Below are 17,612 nucleotides of genomic sequence, written 5' to 3'. Positions count from 1 at the left end.
GGAGAGGGAAGGAAAGAGTGAAAGAGAGAGGGAGAGAGAGAAAGAGAGAGGGAGATGGAGAGAAAAAAAGAGGGAGAAAGAGAGAGGGGTTTAGTTGTTACCCGCTGGGCTGGAAAATGACTGCTGAATGGGACACAGGGCTGTGGATGGGGGTGTGTCTCTGAGGTGTGACAGAAGTGAGGCAGCTATAAACCACAGCACAAATGTCAGGCCCACCTAGTCACACTCAGAGATCATGATGCAGCCAACAGATCAAGTCCGCTATTCAAAGGCCTGCGCAGGTGCAGGGGATGGTGCTGGCGCTGCGCCACTAGCCCTGTATAAGTAGCCCTAAGAAAAAGCTGTGTCAGCAAGAAGCCTAGCCCCGCCCAGCTGGCGAAGCCCCACGGGTCCTGAGACAGGCCCTCCTCCATGTGAGAAGATCGCGACCTTCTCACAATGCTTGATTTTTCCCCTTCCGTCCTCGTATGTTCTGATGTGGCTACGGAAGGACTTCAGTTTCTTTCCACTTGGGTTTTTTCAGCGTTTCTTTCTTCTTCTCTTGACTTCCTTAAACTGAGTGAAGAAGCAGAATGGAAATCTATAGAACTTGTGTGTGTGCGGCCGTGTGTCTGTGTGTGTGTGTGTGTGTGTGTGTGTGTGTGTGGTGTGGTGTATTCATGTGCTTGTGATGTGTGTCTCTGGGTAGGTGTGTAGCATATATTATGCAGCGATGTGTTTAGTTTCCATGTGTGTCTGTGTGCTGGTGTGTGTGCGTGTGTGTGCTTGTGTGGTGTATGTGCATGTATCTGTGTCTTTAACATTTGTGCACTTTTCTTTCAATTAAAATCGTGCAGATAAGTCTGTGTGGTGGCACATCCCTTTAATCCCAGCACTGGAGGCAGAGGCAGATCTCTGTGAAGTAGAGGCCAGCCTGGCCTACAGAGCACATTCCAGGCCAGCCAGAGCTACGAAGGAAGAGCTGGGCTTGACACCCAAAACCAAACAAACCAAATCAGTTAAATGAGACTTCTCACTTTATCCCTGAGAGTCGGTGTGACCTGCAGTCAATCGGGCTCTCCATAGCTGGGTGACCGCTAAGTGACCGCCCCTGGGCCTGCGTCCTCCTCACACAGGAGCAGCTGAAAGAAAGGTGAGGCTCAGGAAAGCTGGCCAGGGCTGAGTGGTCCAACCCAGCTGGAGCTCTGTGCCCTCCAAGTGGGTGTCAGTGGGTGGCTGAGTAAACACAGCTCTTTGCCCAGGGGTCAAGTCACTAGAACTCTCCACCATCAGCTGGTTTTCTCCAGCGTTCGCCCTCTCTGAGGGAGGTTACCTGCCCGGGGAGAGCTTTCTCGGCTGCTTGCATTAACTGCTCTTGTGCACAGCATGAAGCTGTGGGCCAGATGGGGTTGGACCAAGTTTACGTCAAAGGATGGGGTGGGGGCGGGGCACAGCAGGAGGCGATGGGCTTCGGAGTGGTGCTCTCAGCTCTGAATCTCTCTCTACTTGTTTGAGTCAGGATTTCTCTATGTGGCCTTGGCTGTCCTAGACTCACTTTGTAGACTAGGCTGGCCTCAAACTCACATAGATTCGCCTGCCTCTGTTTCCCAGAGTGCTGGGATTATAGGCATGTGCCACCATGCCTGGCTTGGAGGTGGCGTTCTTGATTCCCAACTAAGTTACATATATTTTGAAAAGGCTGGATATAGTTTGGCACAGATAAGGTCTTAGGTTTGATCCCCACCACCACCAAAACAAAACAAAACAAAGCAACCCCCCCCCCTCAACCTTCCTTCCTGCCTTCCTTACTGGAAGAAGAGCTCACCTGTCTTCAGCCCCTTTCAGGAGTTTAAATTTTCTTTTCTTTTTTAAAGATTTATTTATTATTTATACAGTGTTCTGCCTGCACACCAGAAGACAGTTCCAGACCTCACTATAGATGGTTGTGACCCATCATGTAGGTGCTGGGAATTGAATTCGGGACCTTTGGAAGAGCAGATGGTGCTCCTGACCTCTGAGCCATCTAGTTGCAGGTCTCCTCACTTCCTGCTACTTATCACTAGAGGGAGAGAAATCACCGAAACAGGGCAGGTGAGGTGGCTCAGGGTGTGAAGGGCCTCACCACAGGAGCCTGCCAACTGGGGGGGGGGGGAGAGAAGCAAGAAATAGAAAGGAGATTGTAACGTATTTATTCAGGGGGCTGGGCAGACCAGGGCTTACTAGGCAAATGGCAACTGACCACACCCCCACCCAGCATAATTCAGTATAGTAATTTATATACTAAATGTCAAAAAGCTTGCCAACATTCCCTACTTAAACCCTTCATTTGCTGCAGGAGAACAGGCTCATTCAGGGCCACTGACTGCCCAAGGCCATTCACCCATACTGTGGTCTACACTCAGGCTCTATGCTGGGTACCAATGGCTCATCAGTGGCTTAAGATGGTCACCACAAGCTGGAGTGTGGCTTAAGATGGTCACCACAAGCTGGAGTGGACTTCCTAGCTGAGGAGAGACCAGAAGAAGAAGGCGGAGGAGGAAGAGGGAAGGAAGGAAGGAAGGGAAGAAGGAAGGAAGGAAGGAGGGAGGGAGGGAGGGAGGAAGGAAGGAAAGAAAGAAAGAATGCATAGATGAGGTCCCAGCCCTGGCTGTCAGGACTGGGTTTCCTTCTGGTAAATGAGAGAGATAGAAGGTACTGATGTATCTCAGCTTTGTATTCTGCCCCAAGTCACCTACACTGAAGTGTCTGTCACCAGGCCAAACCTAAGTTGTTGTCTGACCTTCAGGGAAGTGAGAGAGACAAACGGAGCCCAGCCTGAGCTTGGGCCCTGGATCCCTGAGCTTTGACCTTCACAGAGAAAAGCCGCTCTGCTTATCCTGGCTGCCAATGCCTTCTACTTCCTCCCAGCTCTGACCCCTATGCTGCTGAGCTGTGGAGTCTCAGACCCCAGCTGGGGCCGCCTGCCTGGCCTCCCTATGGGGAGGGTGGTGGCCACACAACAGAATTAGTCCCTTTTGCTGCTGTGCTAGAAAGCAAACATGGTTGAGGCTCAGACAGGGCGCTTGCCTAGGATGTGCAAGGCCCTAGACTTGACCCCAGCACCCACTACACCTCCCCACCCTACCAAAAGAACAAATGCCACACACATGCCCAGAGGTCAGAGGGAACTTGCAGGAGGTGGTTCTCTTTTTCTACTATGCGTTCCAGGACTCGAACTCATGTCCTCAGGGTTGGTAACTGTGCACTGGCCCTTCCAAACAAGGTCAAAGGTAGCCCGGGCCAGCCTCCAACTTGCTATGTATGGGAGGATTACACACACGCACCACTATGCTCAGCCTAGAAAGACACTTCTTGATGAAGAGGAGTAAGAAGGGCTGGAAATGACCAGGGTGGGGAGGAGCCTGAAGAGGGAGGCGGCAGGCCAGAGGGTCCCTGTAAGAGCCTTTCAGAGGGGCTGCGCGCTGAGTCTCTTGGGGCCTAGGGGATGGAGAGAAACCCCGCATCCCTCTCATTAATAAATACTTTAACCCCAGCGATGGGGACAAGCAGGTCTACAAATCACTGAGACCAAGAGGAGCATGCACACTCAAAAGCAAATGAATGCCGAAGGGCATCTTCGGGAGAGAGGAAGGTCTCTTCCAAACCTGACTTCACCAGAACAGTCTCTGTGAGCTCAGAGGGTGGAGGGCCAGTTCTCATGGCCAGCTTAATTGTATCTGGAACCAGCCAGGAGACACACCTCCAGTTGTGTCCATTACAGGGGTTTCCAGAGAAGTTTGACTAAACAGGGAAGACTATCCCGAATGACTAAAAAGGGGAAAGCAAGCTGGGCGCCACTTCACCGAGGATCCCTGTGACCTGCTGCCTCACGCTCTGGCAGCCTCTCCGACATGGCAGACAAGACTCAGGTCATGAGCCCTGATAAACCCTTCCTCCTTTAAATTTCTTTAAAATGATGAGGGAAAAGAAAAGTGTGTGTGTGTGTGTGTGTGTGTGTAGTCCAAAAGAGGGTGTGAGGTCCTCTGGAGCTAGCATGGTTGTGAGCCACGTGACGTGGGTGCCAGGAACTGAGTGCATGTTCTCTGAAGGAGCAAGCAGCAAGTGCTCTTAGCCACCTCTTAGCCACCGAGCTGTCTGCCCCTTAAGTTACGCCTTGTCAGGATCCAGTGTCAGTAGCAGGGTGTCTAATACAAGGGCTGTTTCTAAGCCACGGCCCCTTTCCTGGAACTCAGGAGCAGATAAAAACAACTCACTTTGTCAGTTCAGAGCACTGTCAGTGGGGAAGAAGCCAAAGGTACATTCTCTCAGCCATCTTGAAAATCTCTTTTGTCTTCCGAGTAACTGACACCAGCTGAAACACAGAAACAAACAATTCTACAGGAACTCAGCTAAACTTTTAAAATGCAGGCTGCCGCTTGCAATATTTAATCATTTGTCAACTGTGTGTCCTGTACTTTTTTTTAAAATTTATGTACATTAATGTTTTGTTTTCATGTATGTCTGAAAGTATGTCTGTATGAGGGCTCTCCTGGCCCTGGAGCTAGACAGTTATGAGCTGCCATGTGGGTGCTGGGAATTGAACCTGGACTCTTAACTGCTGAGCCCTATCTCCAGCCCCATGTCCTCTACCTTTATTTGCTAAATCTGCATGTGGGGCTCAATATTTCCCTATGGGCTGGAGAGATGGCTCAGCTCGTGGGAGCATTGGCTGTTCTTCCCGGGGACCCTGGTTCTAGCCTCAGCACCCTCATGGCAGCTCACAACTCTCTGCAACTCCTGTTCCGGGGGATCTGATGCCCTCACACAGACATACACGCGGGCAGAACACCAATGTACATGAAATAGGGATAAATGTCATTTTAGAAGTCCCCCTAAAATACATTCTTTACCTTTTTCTTTCCTGAAAGCCCTGCCCTCCATTAGGTGTCGGCCCCACCAAGGCCTCCAGCTCTCCCCATCCTCTGACCCCTGCACCCCTTTCTCATGACTCATGAGCCAGGGAGGGACTGACACTCCTTTCTGGGAGAAAGGGCTTTCTGTTCTGTTTTGAGATAAGGTCTCCTGTTCCTAGGCCGGCCTGGGACTTTCTAGGGGAAGGAAGATGACTTTGAACTCCTGATCCTCTTGTCTTCGCTTTCTACAAGCTGGGATTCTAGGCTTGCGGCACTGTGCCTGGCTTCAGTGGAAAGTGTACTGCTCTGTTTTGTGTGTGCACGTGTGTGTGAGTGCATATAGTACATAGATGAGCGAGACAGAGGCAGAGAGACGGGGGGGGGGACACAGGGCCTTGTCCATCCTGAGCGACTGCTCTGCTCCTGAGAGATGTAGCCCACCGCCTTGCTTTTTGCTTTCCCCCTTCTGTTAGCGCCCTTCATTATTTTATCTCATGAGGCTTTTGAGATAACTGCAAAGGAGCTGTGGAATCCACGTCCCCAAAGAGGAAATAGAACCTGGGCCGTGGGGCCACAGGGCTCCCCGGCCAGAACTAAAGCAAAATGGAAGACTGGAACTTACAAAGATAAATACTCAGTCAAGATAAATCACAGAGCTCGGCACTACTGGAAGTGCTCAAGGTGGGCGGCAGCCACGGGTCTCTGAGGTCCCTCTGCCCTTTCTGGTAAACAGCTGCTTGCAGAGGCCCCCTGGGGATGCCCTCCCCCTCCAGGATACAGTTAAGTACATCTAATCCATGATCTTGTCTGTGGCGGAAGTGCCACTCCGGCGACGAGACTGTGCTTCCCATGACAAGCCACTCAGTCTGGCCAGATAGACCGGTCACATCACATCCGGCAGGCCAGCCCCGCTGTGGCTAGGGCCGATGCAGGCTGTCTTTGGTTCAAGGTCTCAGGGAACATAGGACGAAAGGCAGCCAGGAGAGGGTTTAGGACAGAACTGTTGGCCTGGCGTCTTCTAGAACTGTCCAGGCGGAAGCTAGCAGTTTGGCTATCCTGTGAGGGCAAAGAACTGAGGTAGTTCTCCCTGTTGAACAAAAAGGAAAAGGCCCTCCTTACTTAACTCTTCTCTATCCCAATGCCTTCGCCTTTTACACGTGGGCTGAAGAAGGCTTCCTCCAGGTAGGTACCCCACCCACTCAGTAGCATTTTCCCAGAACCCTGGCCCCCCCTCACAAGTGCCACCATTCAGGAAACTTTCTCCTGGGAGAAGGGTTCAGCTTCAGTGTCCACATATCTACAGGTGTTGGACAGCCATGACCATGGAGCAGGCCACACATGCGGATTCTGTGGTGTGCCGGACTCAGGGCCACAGGAGAGGGAGACTGACCCTGGTCCTCACCCATCAGCAGCTATCCATGAAAGTCCTTCCTCTTTGACCCTAGTGGTGCGGTTTTCTGCATTGGGAAGAGATTTTATTGTTAATTCTAACCCCCCCAATGCACTCTGGCTTTATTCAGCAAACCACAGAGCTTGGGACGCTCAGCCTCTGTGACATCAGTAGAGACTAGAGGCCTGGAAAGTCGCCGTGTATCATGTACAAGCCTGGGTGAGCAGCCTGTGTTGGGCAGAACCAGGCTGAAGAGTCTCTTGTGGTTAGCTAGAGTGATAATCCAGTCCCTAGATTCCCTCCATAAGAGCCACAGTAACTGCCGGGCACGGCGGCACACTCCTTTAATCCCAGCACTCAGGAGTCAGAGGCAGGGGGATCACTGTGAGTTTGAGGCCAGCCTGGTCTACAAAGTAAGTCCAGGACAGCCAAGGCTACACAGAAAAACCCTGTCTCGGAAAACCAAAAGAATCCATAATAACATAAATTTCTGCACTGGTCTCTCAGGACCATGACCCTTGCATAAAAAGGTGTCACAGAACACTTATTTTTTTTCCTTAGATGATCATCAAGTGCTTCAAGCCATGGAGCCATTTCCTGCTCCTCTCACAGGTTTTTATTTAACTTCATTTAAAATAATTTTTTCAGTCCACATCCCAATTGTACCCCTCCCTCGTCTCCTCCTGCATTTCTTAGAGAAGACGAGCCCTTCTGCCCTACCATCTGACCCCAGCCTATCAAGTCTCATGAGGATTGCTTGCATCCTCCTCGTCTGTGGCCTGGCAAGGGACCTCCACCAGGGGGAAGTGATCAAAGATCAGGCAATAGGGTCCATGTCAGAGACAGCCCCCGCTCCCCTTACTTGGGTACCCAGATGGTGGAGACTGAGCTGCCTATTGGCTACATCTGATCAGCGGCTCTAGGTCCTCTTCATGCATGGTCCTTGGTTGACTCATCAGTCTCTGCAGGCCCCCAAGGGCCCAGATTTGTTGGCTATGTTGATCTTCTTATGGAGCTCCTGTCTGCTCTGGGTCCTCCTATTTCCCCACTCTTTCCTAAGACTCCCTGCACTCTGCCCAAAGTTGGGCTGTGAATCTTAGCATCTGCTTCGATCTCCTGTTGAGTGGGGTCTTTCAGAGGACATCTATGGTAGGCTTCCATCCTGTTCCTTCTCTTCAACCGCTTCTGGTGTCTATTCTATTTGCCCTTTTGAATGAGAATTAAGCAGCCTTCATAGGGTCCTTATTGTTATTTAGCTTCCTTGGGTCTGTGGCCTGTAGTAGGGCTATGCAGTATTATATGGCTACTATCTGCTTATAAGTGAGTAAATTCCATGTGTGTTGTTACCTCACCCTAGAAAGGGTGATCTTTTCTAGTTCCATCCATTTGCCTGCAAATTTCATGATTTTTCTTGTCTTTAATACCTGAGTAGTATTGTGTAAATGTACCACAATTTCTGTATCCATTCTTCGGTTGAAGAACATCTAAATTGTTTCCAGTTTCTGGCTACTCTGAGTAAAGCTACTATAAACATAGCTGGGCAAATTACCTTGTTATATGGTAGAGCATCTTTCGGATATACAGCCAGGAGTGGTATAGCTGGGTCTTGAGGTGGTGCCATTCCCAATTGTCTGAGAAATCTCCAGATCTCCCACAGAACTTTAACATATTAAACTAAATTATCACAGTGACTTTCAACACTTCCGAGAGAGAAAAAAAAGGGGGGGGAGGGACAGGTCATGCAATGCGATTGTCTTGGAATACAGCTGTGAAGTATGGGAACACTTAACAAGAAGGTCAGAGGCTGCCTGGGCAAGGGACAAACAAAGCAGCCAAGGGGACAATGAGGGAAACTGAGGAAGCCGGACAGCACAGGTCTTTGCTGCCTGCTATGGCAGGTGGTGGGTATTTTGACACATGCTTGGCAGCCTAACCCGGAAGGCAGCTCGGCACGTGGTCAAGTCTAGGGTCCTAAGGACGGTGTTCCGGGGAAGGGGCGGTGACAAAGAGGATGTCCACAAGTGGGTCTGTCATCCTTTCTTGGAAACAGAAAGGGGATCCAGCACCTAAGAAGAGAGGCCATGTCAGGAACGAAGATTTTACTTCAGTCTGACCCTCTTATGTTGCCTTCCTATTTCCCACACTAACTTTCAAAAGGTGACTAATTCTGGTACAAAGATGGGACATTCATGGGAGGAAGTTCCCATAACTCAGCATCTAAGCTTTCCACAGGTTGTGTCAGAAGATGAACAACTTCGAAGTGATGTGAAAGCACAAGTTCAGACGTGGGTGAGGAGGATCCACAGGGCTGGGGTGGAGCTTGGTGGTGAAGCCTTGCTCAGCATGCTCCAGGCCCTGGTTCAAACCTCACTGCAGGAGAAAGGAAGAGAGTCGGAGTCCGGCTTTCACTGAGTCGCTTGGCCAGAGGTAGCTAACGGCGGCTGCATCCTATCGGCATTGCATAACCATTACATAAGTCTCCCAGCTGACAATCTGGGGACAAATGACCTTCCAGTGACTTATACAGGCAAGGACAGAGGCAGTTTTCTGCTGTAGCTGCATGATTGGTCTGGAAACAAAACCCAGAACAAATAGTTGTTCTATGTGAGCCATCCAAAGCCAGACAGGCTTCTACTTGTAAAGATTATAGAACACTCTTCTGTAGTTTTCCTGTTAGCAGTTTAAACAGCGACTTAAACGAAACAAACATACCCAGGCTTTGTTGAAAAGCCACGCCTAAGGGCTACTCGCCCCCCCCACCCCGCCCCCAGCAGCTGGGGCAGGGGTAGGAATGAGCAAGGGAGCTCAGGGGAGCTGGGTTTGGAGGTGCAGGCCTGTAATTTCAGCTACTCCTGGAGGCCCTGGCAGGCTAGCTACAGACCCAAGGACTGGCAAGCTAGGCTATAGAGTGCTGTAGCTCCCCATGTAAGCTCCTTCATGAGGGGTAGGCTTTCCCACACCCTCTCAAGAAGAAAGCATGGATGAATCCTAGCTCCTGACACCATTTTCCAGGAAGCTAAAGCCTCCCTCTTTCCCAGCCGTTGGGCCTTAGCAGACTGGCCAGCAACCCCAGAACCTAGATTGCTGAGCTCTCCTCTGCAAGGGGCTCTTCCTGCCTCTCCCCACTTACTCTGACCTTAGGTTTTGCTCAAGGTCACTGACACCTCTGGCGTTTCCTCACCCAGGAATGAAGACCCCAATGCCCATCCTTGTCAGCCTAATTCCTTTCCTTTCCCACACTTTCGCAAATATAGTTCCTGTCCTCCCCCAGAGGGTGTCTTTAGCCCTAGAGGCCAGCTGTTAGCGCTCCATTAAACTTCACTGGGATCCATCAGAAAGCTCAATTAAATGTGTCTGGTCCCTCAGAAAGGTGGTAGGTAACCAGGCTCAGAGGACCGCATTTCTGGAATCCTGACTCTTCCTGCCCATCCAACATCCTTTTTCCAAGGGATGGCAATCAGCAAAATCTAACCACGCTGGCTCCAACATGTATTTTTCAGCGTCTAGTACAGGATGTTCTTGCCTTGGATGTTTCTGAAACAGCGGTTCTCAACCTTCCTGATGCTGCAACCCTTTAAGAAATACCTCATGTTGTGGTGAGGCCCCCAACCATAAAATTATTTTCGTTGCTATTTCATAACTATAATTTTGCTGTTTTGAGTTGTAACGTAGTATTTTTGGAGATAGAGATTCACCAGAGGGGTTGCGACCCACGGGTTGAGAACTACTGTGGAGACTAACGCTAGGGAACCCACCCACATATTGGTATGTGTGGTATGAGAATCCTGAGGAGTGTCTCTGCACGGCCTATGAGAACATGCCCTCATCCCAACTGCACAAGCCCAGACTAGGGTCAGATGTCCCAGGACAAGCATTTCCTAGGAACTGAGCACAACTGGGACCAACTGACAGATTCCTAGGCAAGAGCCTCGCCCTGCAGCTGCACCTCCTGCATAGCTTTCTGGTAAAAATGGTCTTGGCTTTAAAACCAAAACTAATCCTAAGCTTTGCAGTACCATTGCCTGATGCGGGATTGCGCTCTCTAGTGGACAAAGGGAGAAGTTTAAGACTCCTACTTCACAAAGGCTTTCAGCATTTAAGGACTTTTTGCAGGTGTGCTGCAGGTATTTTTCCTCAGGTGTTGTCCACCTTGCTTTTGAGACATGTTCTCTTGCTGGCCTGGAATTTACCAAGTAAGTTAGACCAGGGGCCTAGCTGCCTCTGACACTCCTGGGTTGGGATTAAACACATGCCACCATGTCTAGCTTTTTCACTTGGTTCTGGGGATCACACAGACTCAAGTATTTACGAACTGAGCTATCTCTCCAGCACGGGGCTGCTCTAATCCTCATGTAATCCATAAGAGGCGTGGGCCAGCCTGGGACAAGCCGGGGCCTCCCTCATCTTAAGCAAGCCTGTGCTGTCTGGCGTCCACCAGTCAGCTGTAACCATCTGTGGGCAGGCCTGGGGTCAGGAGATCTGTGTCGGAGACAGGAGGGATCAGGGCTTGGCTGGAACTCTCGCAGTCACATGAAAAAAACCCGGGCTTCGGCGGAATCTGTATTCCCCTCTGAGCTCCAAAGGCGGCCAGCAAACTCATCAGGGGAGCCGACTGCTGAGCAGTCAATAAACAGGGAGGAAGAAGCCGCCTCGGGGCATTTCCGTGGTACTTCAGTTCAGGACACCCTGCCTGCTGATCATCTCTCCACTAACCCTCTCCCTGCTCTGGGCAAACTTCCGCCTGAGAAGTCCCAGCGCCCACTCAGCATGGACACCGAGGCATGACCATGAAACTTGAGGCCAGACTGAGATCACCTTGAAACCCATTGGGACAGTATGGAGGCGCACCCCCGTAAGCCCAGCCTGAACTACAGAGTACGTACCAAGTCACTCAGAATTGCGTGTGAGACCCTGTCTCAAGGTCCCAGGCCAGGCAGTGAGGCTCCAGCAGCCTCCTTGGGCTTTCTGTAGCCCAATCACACGCGTGCTCAGAAGCCCAGGAGCTGATGTTCTGAGTGAACTGTTACCCCAGGACTGCACTGCCCCCAAAAACCTGTGAAACGAGCCCCCACCCCAACTCCTGCTGCCCAGACAAGTTCTGAGAGCACAGGGGAGCCACCATGAAGACACTGCCTTCTGTGGGCAGGAAAAACACCCCACACCAGGATGAGTCAGGAACCCGCCACCAAAACAGTCTACTCCACGAAGATCAGCACAGACTATTTTTTCCAGTGTACACTGCATCTTAACACATTAATTTAGGCATCACAGTCTTTTTTTTAGACAGCACGTGGACAACGGTGCCGCCTTCGTGAGGCCCAAATGTGACTGTTGAGGCAATGCCAGGAGCCTGCAGCGATCACAGCTCCCAGCTTTGGGAGCTCCTGGGCCCCTTTGGAATGCACCTCCATTACCCTAAGGAGCCACCATTACCACTCCCATATAGAGGCACCCCCAGGTACAAAGAAGGAAGTGACATGTCCAACACCACAGGGCTGGCCGGTGCTAGAGCCGGGGCCCGGGTTTCCACCTCCTCGATGAGCCCGCCCGGGGTCGCCTACAGGACTGCTGCGCACCAGAAACCTCCACGGCGACCCCACACAGCACTGAGTCCTCCATGCGCAAACCACTGGAGACCTCACGACCCAGGGCAGGACAGCCCTGCGGTCAGCGGGCAGGCCCTCCAGAGCTAGCTGGCTAATGACTGTGGTGTCACGACCACGAGGGGCCCAGGGAGTCCTAGCCGAGCGGACAAGGCCCTGGCACAGCAAGGTTGGGGCTCCAGACAGCCTCCCGCACCACACACAGACGCGGAGGCAAGCCACACTGGTTCCTATGGGCCACTCACTGGCAGCAGTGTACCTGATCTGCGACAAGGTCCCCAGATGTGCCAGCAGTTGAACAGAGGGGATAGTAGTTCTGCTCCTGCTAAGGACACTGGGCCAGAGAGACCAAGGACACACAAGAGAGGTAGCCCAAAGGGCGACCCCCAGATGGCCGTGACTATAAGGCTCTCAAATGGAAGCAGCTCACTCCTACAGGAAATACAGTGCAGTACTCCAGCCAGCAAGAAATGGGGCCATGTGGGTTTGAGAGGTACACCAGCGAGGCCTGGAGATGGCTCATCGGTTAAGCCCACCAGCTGCTCTTGCAGACCAAGGTTCTAGACCCACATCCACATGGCACCTCACAACTACCGGTAACCCCAGTTCTGGGGATTCAATGTCCTCCCAAGACACAGACCTATAGTAAAGTAAACATCCACACACATAAAACATTTTTCTGTGAGGACACCGTCTGCCTGGCTCCTACACTCCCTAAAAAACTCTTTGGATAGTGGCGAGCTCTGTGTCCAAGTCAGCTGGGAACGGGCCATTTAACAAACGCTGGCCATACAAACCCACCCTTGACACCGCGTCAAGGTCAAGCACAGAAACCACGAGTGTGGCACCTGCCTTTCGCCAACACCTGAGAGGCAGAGGTAGGCAGGTCCGAGTTCCAGGACAGCCCGGGCTACACAGGGCTGGCCGGTGCTAGAGCTGGGGCCGGTGAGGCACTGGCAAACAATCAATCAAGACAAGTGTCTCGGCCAAGTGTGGGGAGCTCCTTTTATTCACAGCCGCCAAGCAGGGCGGCCTTCAGCCACTGAAGGCCCAAAAGGCGTGTCAGAGTCCAGCCCACCAGGTCCAGGGGCACACGGCAGGGCTAGGTTCTCATTCAGTGCACAGGCAAATCTTCTAGCCAAATGACCTGAAAAAAAGAAAGCATATGCCAGCAGCCTTCATCCCGCCTCCAACCTCAGCATTTACTTAAAACCACCAGCCCACAAGACAGCCCCTAGATGGGGGGACAGGGTACCGGACCTCTCCCTCTGCTTGTACTTGCAAATGTACCGAAATTGCTGGCACCTGGGGCTGGCTGCCTACCCCGGTCAGTGACACCCTGAGGGTCTCTCTCCAGGCCTAACTGTGGGCTTTCCTTAGAAACCTGCTGGTCAACAGAGCCACAAGCCAGGTCTCTGGTGGCCGAGGCCGCTTCAGCTCAGCACCAGCTGAAATTCATTCTTACTTGACTGTCCCCGACCGTCCCCATCCCCCTAGCCACCTGCGCTTCCTGCCCATCTGTACTTCCCTCACAGGACCACACCTGACAAGGCCCTGTGTGTACAGCCTCACATTACTTCTACTTGGACAGAGGCCACGTCCCTCAACGAGCAGAACCTCAGACATACCAAGCACATGCCCCATCACGGAGCCACACGCCAACGTGCCTTAACCAGCACAGATTCCTGTCACGGCTTTCTGATAGATGCCTGACCCAGAACCTCTAACACGGTGACTACTGGCCCCTTGTGGCGACTTAAAATACACATTCCAGTCCCTCAGCCACGGCAGAGACAGCCTCGTGGGCCGGTGGTCACTCAGGGGGAGTCCAGGGGACCTATTTCCGCCCTCAGGTGGTTTGGGTTGTCCTGGGGTCTTATCCAGTGATATCTGGAGTCACAAAGGCATGGGTATCTTTGTTCAAGCTCCAGGAGGGCAGGGCACTCCAGGAGGGGGCAGAGCACTGCCTAGCGCCCACAAAGCCCTGTGTGGTAGAGGCTGCCTGTAACCCTGCAGTCCAGAAGCAGAGGACAGAGGACTGCAAGCCCAAAGGCCATCCTCAGCTACAGGAGTTCAAGGGCAGCCTGGGCTAACTGAAACCCCATCTTAAAGGGGGGTGGTGCTGTTGCTGCAGGGATGGCTCGGCAGTTAAGAGCACTTGCTGCTCTTGCAGAGGACCTGAGTTGTTCCCAGCATCCACACTGGGGGCTCACAACCGTCCCTGGTCACACTTCCAGGCGCTCTGGCACCCTCTTGTGCCGTCTGAGGGCACCAGGCAAACATTCGTACCCGTAAAAATCTACGAGAGGCTGGAGTAAGGATCAAATAACAAACAGCGTCAAGCGCAGCAAGAGGCCTGTTTGCAGTATCATACATGATCACCAAACTGCTGCTAGGATGTTCACACCTGGTACTGCAAATTCTCATCCCAGGGAAGATTTTCCTCTGGGAATTTACTTTAGGTCAAGGTCGGGCTTTCTGGTACGAGGCTGCGCCCACCTCGGGTAGGCTCAACCACACAGGAGCCTTTCCCCAGACCGAGCACCTTGGGACACTGTAGTCCAGGCTTGACATACCTGGATCACTCAAGCTGAAGTCGGTTGAAACTCTCCTCAGAGGAGAAGGGAGCTCTCAGGTGCTTTCGTCCAGCCGCTGGCGGCTGTGTTTCATTTTCTGGGTAGGGGGGAAAAAAAAGAGCAATACAACTCAGTTTACGCGGCTGGCCTCGTGTGGTGCTTGCACACCGAAGCCTGGGCACCGCGCCAGCCTGCACCCTCCACCCCGCCCACCCCGCGGCTGCACGCCGGCCTGGGCCCAGCCTCCGCCGGGGGGAGCCCCGGGAGAGATGTTTAAAGTCTGGAGCCCTAACTGGGGGCTCCGCGGCGCCTCCCGGCCGCGCTACATAATCCACGCTCCCCTCGGGACGAAGCGCGCGGGCTCTTCCCCCGGGTGGAAGCAGCTCCGCAAACGCACTTCCGACCGGAAGTGAGGACATACCATCGAGACTGCTGCTAAAAAGGTCGCTCTGGCCTTTGGGTCATCCAAGGCGGTCTTAAAGGGGCCGCCGCGCTTAGAGCGGCCAAGGCTCTCCGGACCTATTGGAAGTTGTCTATAGGGGCACAGAGGGAGGGACTTCCTACCCCTGGGCGCCAAGAGCTGGCCACTGTCCCTTTACCACCCGCGCAGCCTGTGCAGGACATTGGGCCAAGACCAAAACCCTGAAGGTCCACGGGGGTCAAGTGACTTTCCCTCACAGTATGAATCCATCAGTGCGGTCAACCGGTCCGGTCCGCTGCGAGGGCTTCCCAAAGCCACGCCTCAAGCCTTCAGCTGAGAGCTTCTGAGGGACATCCTACTGTGGGCCATCAAAGGGGTGGACTCTGAGACGTGGCATCTCTGGGTGGACTTTGGTGGTTTGCTCCTTCGGTCTGCCATCGATACCCTGTTGGAGTAGACAGGGATGGTCTCATCCTCCTAGAAAAAGTATCACACAGCACTTGCCCCTGTGGCTGGGGTCATTTTACAGAGGCTCCTTCTAACCACTGCGCTCCAGTGGAATCAAGCCCTTCTACAGATTAGAGAAGCGTGGAGAAGGGCAGACGGGGTGTGCACATTTTTATTTTCCCCAACATGGAGAAAAGTGACACACACTCACATTTGATATGAAAGGAAGGGTTTTGCATATTTCGCTGTGATGGAAATCCAACCACAGAGTACACACATCTGCTTCAAGGGTATTTATTTATTTATTGAGGTGGGTCTTGTTGATGTAAGAACACAACTCTTTGCCTGAAAGGAAATAGGAGATCACTTATTCCGGAGCCAAGTTTGAGTGACCGGGTTCCAGGAAACACAGGACCAGGAAACCTCAGGTCCCAGGCCTCCACATGGAAGTGGTTTCGTGGGGCTTTTATAGTGGCAGAACAATGAAAGTCTTAAAACAAGGCACCTTATAAAAACATGTCGTTGGCTCAGCAGCTAAGAGCACTGGCTGTTCTTCGAGACCTTGGTTCAATTCCTGGCACCTACACGTCAGCTCAGACTCATCTGTACGACCAGTCCCAGGAGATCCAGAGCCCTCTTCTGGGCCCTCTGGGCCCCAGGCACACACACAGGCAAAAACACTCACAGACATGAGAAATGAAAAAATGTAAACACGTTGGCAGAAACACAAGAGAGGCAGCTAAGATGAGGGAGTCTCTCCTATGGGCCCAGGTGCTGTCTGATGACACTCGTAGCTTGGGGATTGGTGGAAGTTAGTGGTCTATGACGTTAAGAGATTCTAAAAGGGGTTTTGCACTGACACAGAGGTGGGCGAGGAATGGCTATTTAAGAAGCCATGCAGTGGTGGCGCACACCTTTGAACCCAGCACTGGGGAGGCAGAGGCAGGCAGATCTCTGTGAGTTCGAGGCCAGTCTAGTCTACAAAGTGAGTTCCAGGACAGCCAAGGCTACACAGAGGAACCCTGTCTTGAACCCCTTACCCCCACCCCAAACAAAACAAAAGTAAAGAAACAACAGCAATAGAACAGTATTAAAAACAAGCTCAACCACACAAACAGGTTTGGGAACAGTGGCTTTCAGTGGCCAGTGTTGGGCTCTCTGAGACTGGGGTTGAAGGTAGGTCATCCTGGAGAGGAGACTCCAGCCTCCTGTGTGTGTTCCTGGGACACACCAGCCAGTGAGCCATCCGGAGGGACAGAATTTTCCCTCGCTGTGTTGTGCAGACTGGCTGGCTGAGAGCTGCTGGGCTGAAGCGGATCTCCTTCCTGAGCCTCCCAAGTATCTGGGACTACAGGTGCCCTGTGCTGGCGGCACGGATCGGCAGAACTGTTTCAGCCACTTGTAGACAAGAGAGACAATCCCCAAAGTTAGCCAGTCAGCCAGCAGCAGAGAAAGCTGCTAACAAGAAGCTCATTCCACGGTCCCGTGCGCCATCTGGTGGTCTCTCTGAATAGTGCAGCCTGCCGTACCGTACTGTGGGCCAGGTCAGAAACAGGACCAGAGCCCAATCCTGGCCTTGTGGCCCGCTTCAACCTCATTAGAAAAAAACAAAACCCAGCCCACCACATCCCCCGGGAATACGTTAGACAGCACACGGAAAGGTGTATTAGAAAGAAGAATCTGTGTGGACTTTACCGGCTTAGAAAGAGGGGGAAGTTTGCTGGGTTTGAAGGTGGAGGAAGGGACCGCCAACCACTGAGTGTTGGCAGCCCAGAGAGGCTGAAAGAGGCCCCTGGACAGCCAAAACCTTGGCTGATCACAGCCAGCTCTAAGGAGTTTGGCAAAATGAGCCTTTTAGCTGGGGGTTCTGTCCATCTGAGGTCACACTAGTGTCACCCCAAGAGAATATTCTGATGGGGTCGATGGGCATTCCCAAGAAAAGAGACACCTGCCAGGACGGACAGGCTGAAGCACTCAGGAGGGGAACTCACATGTGAGCCAGGTGTTAGTCAGGGTGGGGGTTGCTGGCTGTGGTCCAGCAATGGCTGTGTCCTCACGGAAAGGCCAGGAGTCCCACAGTCGTTCTGTCCACGAGGCTGACGTCTCAGCTGGTCTCAGTATACCTTGGAATCCTGAAGAAGCAGGTTCTAATACCAGAGAAGGGATGCCTGAGACACAGGATGTGTCATTTCATGTGGGATGTCTGGGTCCATTCCCAGTTTTATGGCTTGAGTGTCCCACATAGATTTGTGGTTTGGTTGTTTTGTGTTTTTTTTTTTTTTTTTTTTTTTTTTTTTTTTTTTT

General features: G+C 52.3%; 1 long non-coding RNA gene and 1 other non-coding gene across 2 annotated transcripts; both read right to left on the bottom strand.

The window, feature by feature from the left end:
• Window positions 1-12,844: 12,844 nt before the first annotated feature.
• Window positions 12,845-14,830, bottom strand: LOC129665625 (uncharacterized). Its single transcript, XR_008718401.1, has 2 exons — window positions 14,441-14,830; window positions 12,845-13,011 (listed from the first exon to the last, which is right to left on the bottom strand). It is a non-coding gene; the product is annotated as an uncharacterized LOC129665625 (long non-coding RNA).
• On the bottom strand, window positions 14,219-14,405 carry LOC129665830 (small Cajal body-specific RNA 16). Its single transcript, XR_008718438.1, has one exon. It is a non-coding gene; the product is annotated as a small Cajal body-specific RNA 16 (non-coding RNA).
• Window positions 14,831-17,612: the final 2,782 nt, after the last annotated feature.

The sequence above is a fragment of the Psammomys obesus genome, unplaced genomic scaffold (genome assembly GCF_907164565.1).
Source record: "Psammomys obesus unplaced genomic scaffold, mPsaObe1.curated_primary_1811, whole genome shotgun sequence".
NCBI lineage: Eukaryota > Metazoa > Chordata > Mammalia > Rodentia > Muridae > Psammomys > Psammomys obesus.
Note: the sequence above shows the minus strand (reverse complement) of the source record. Positions and strands in the feature narration are given on the sequence as shown.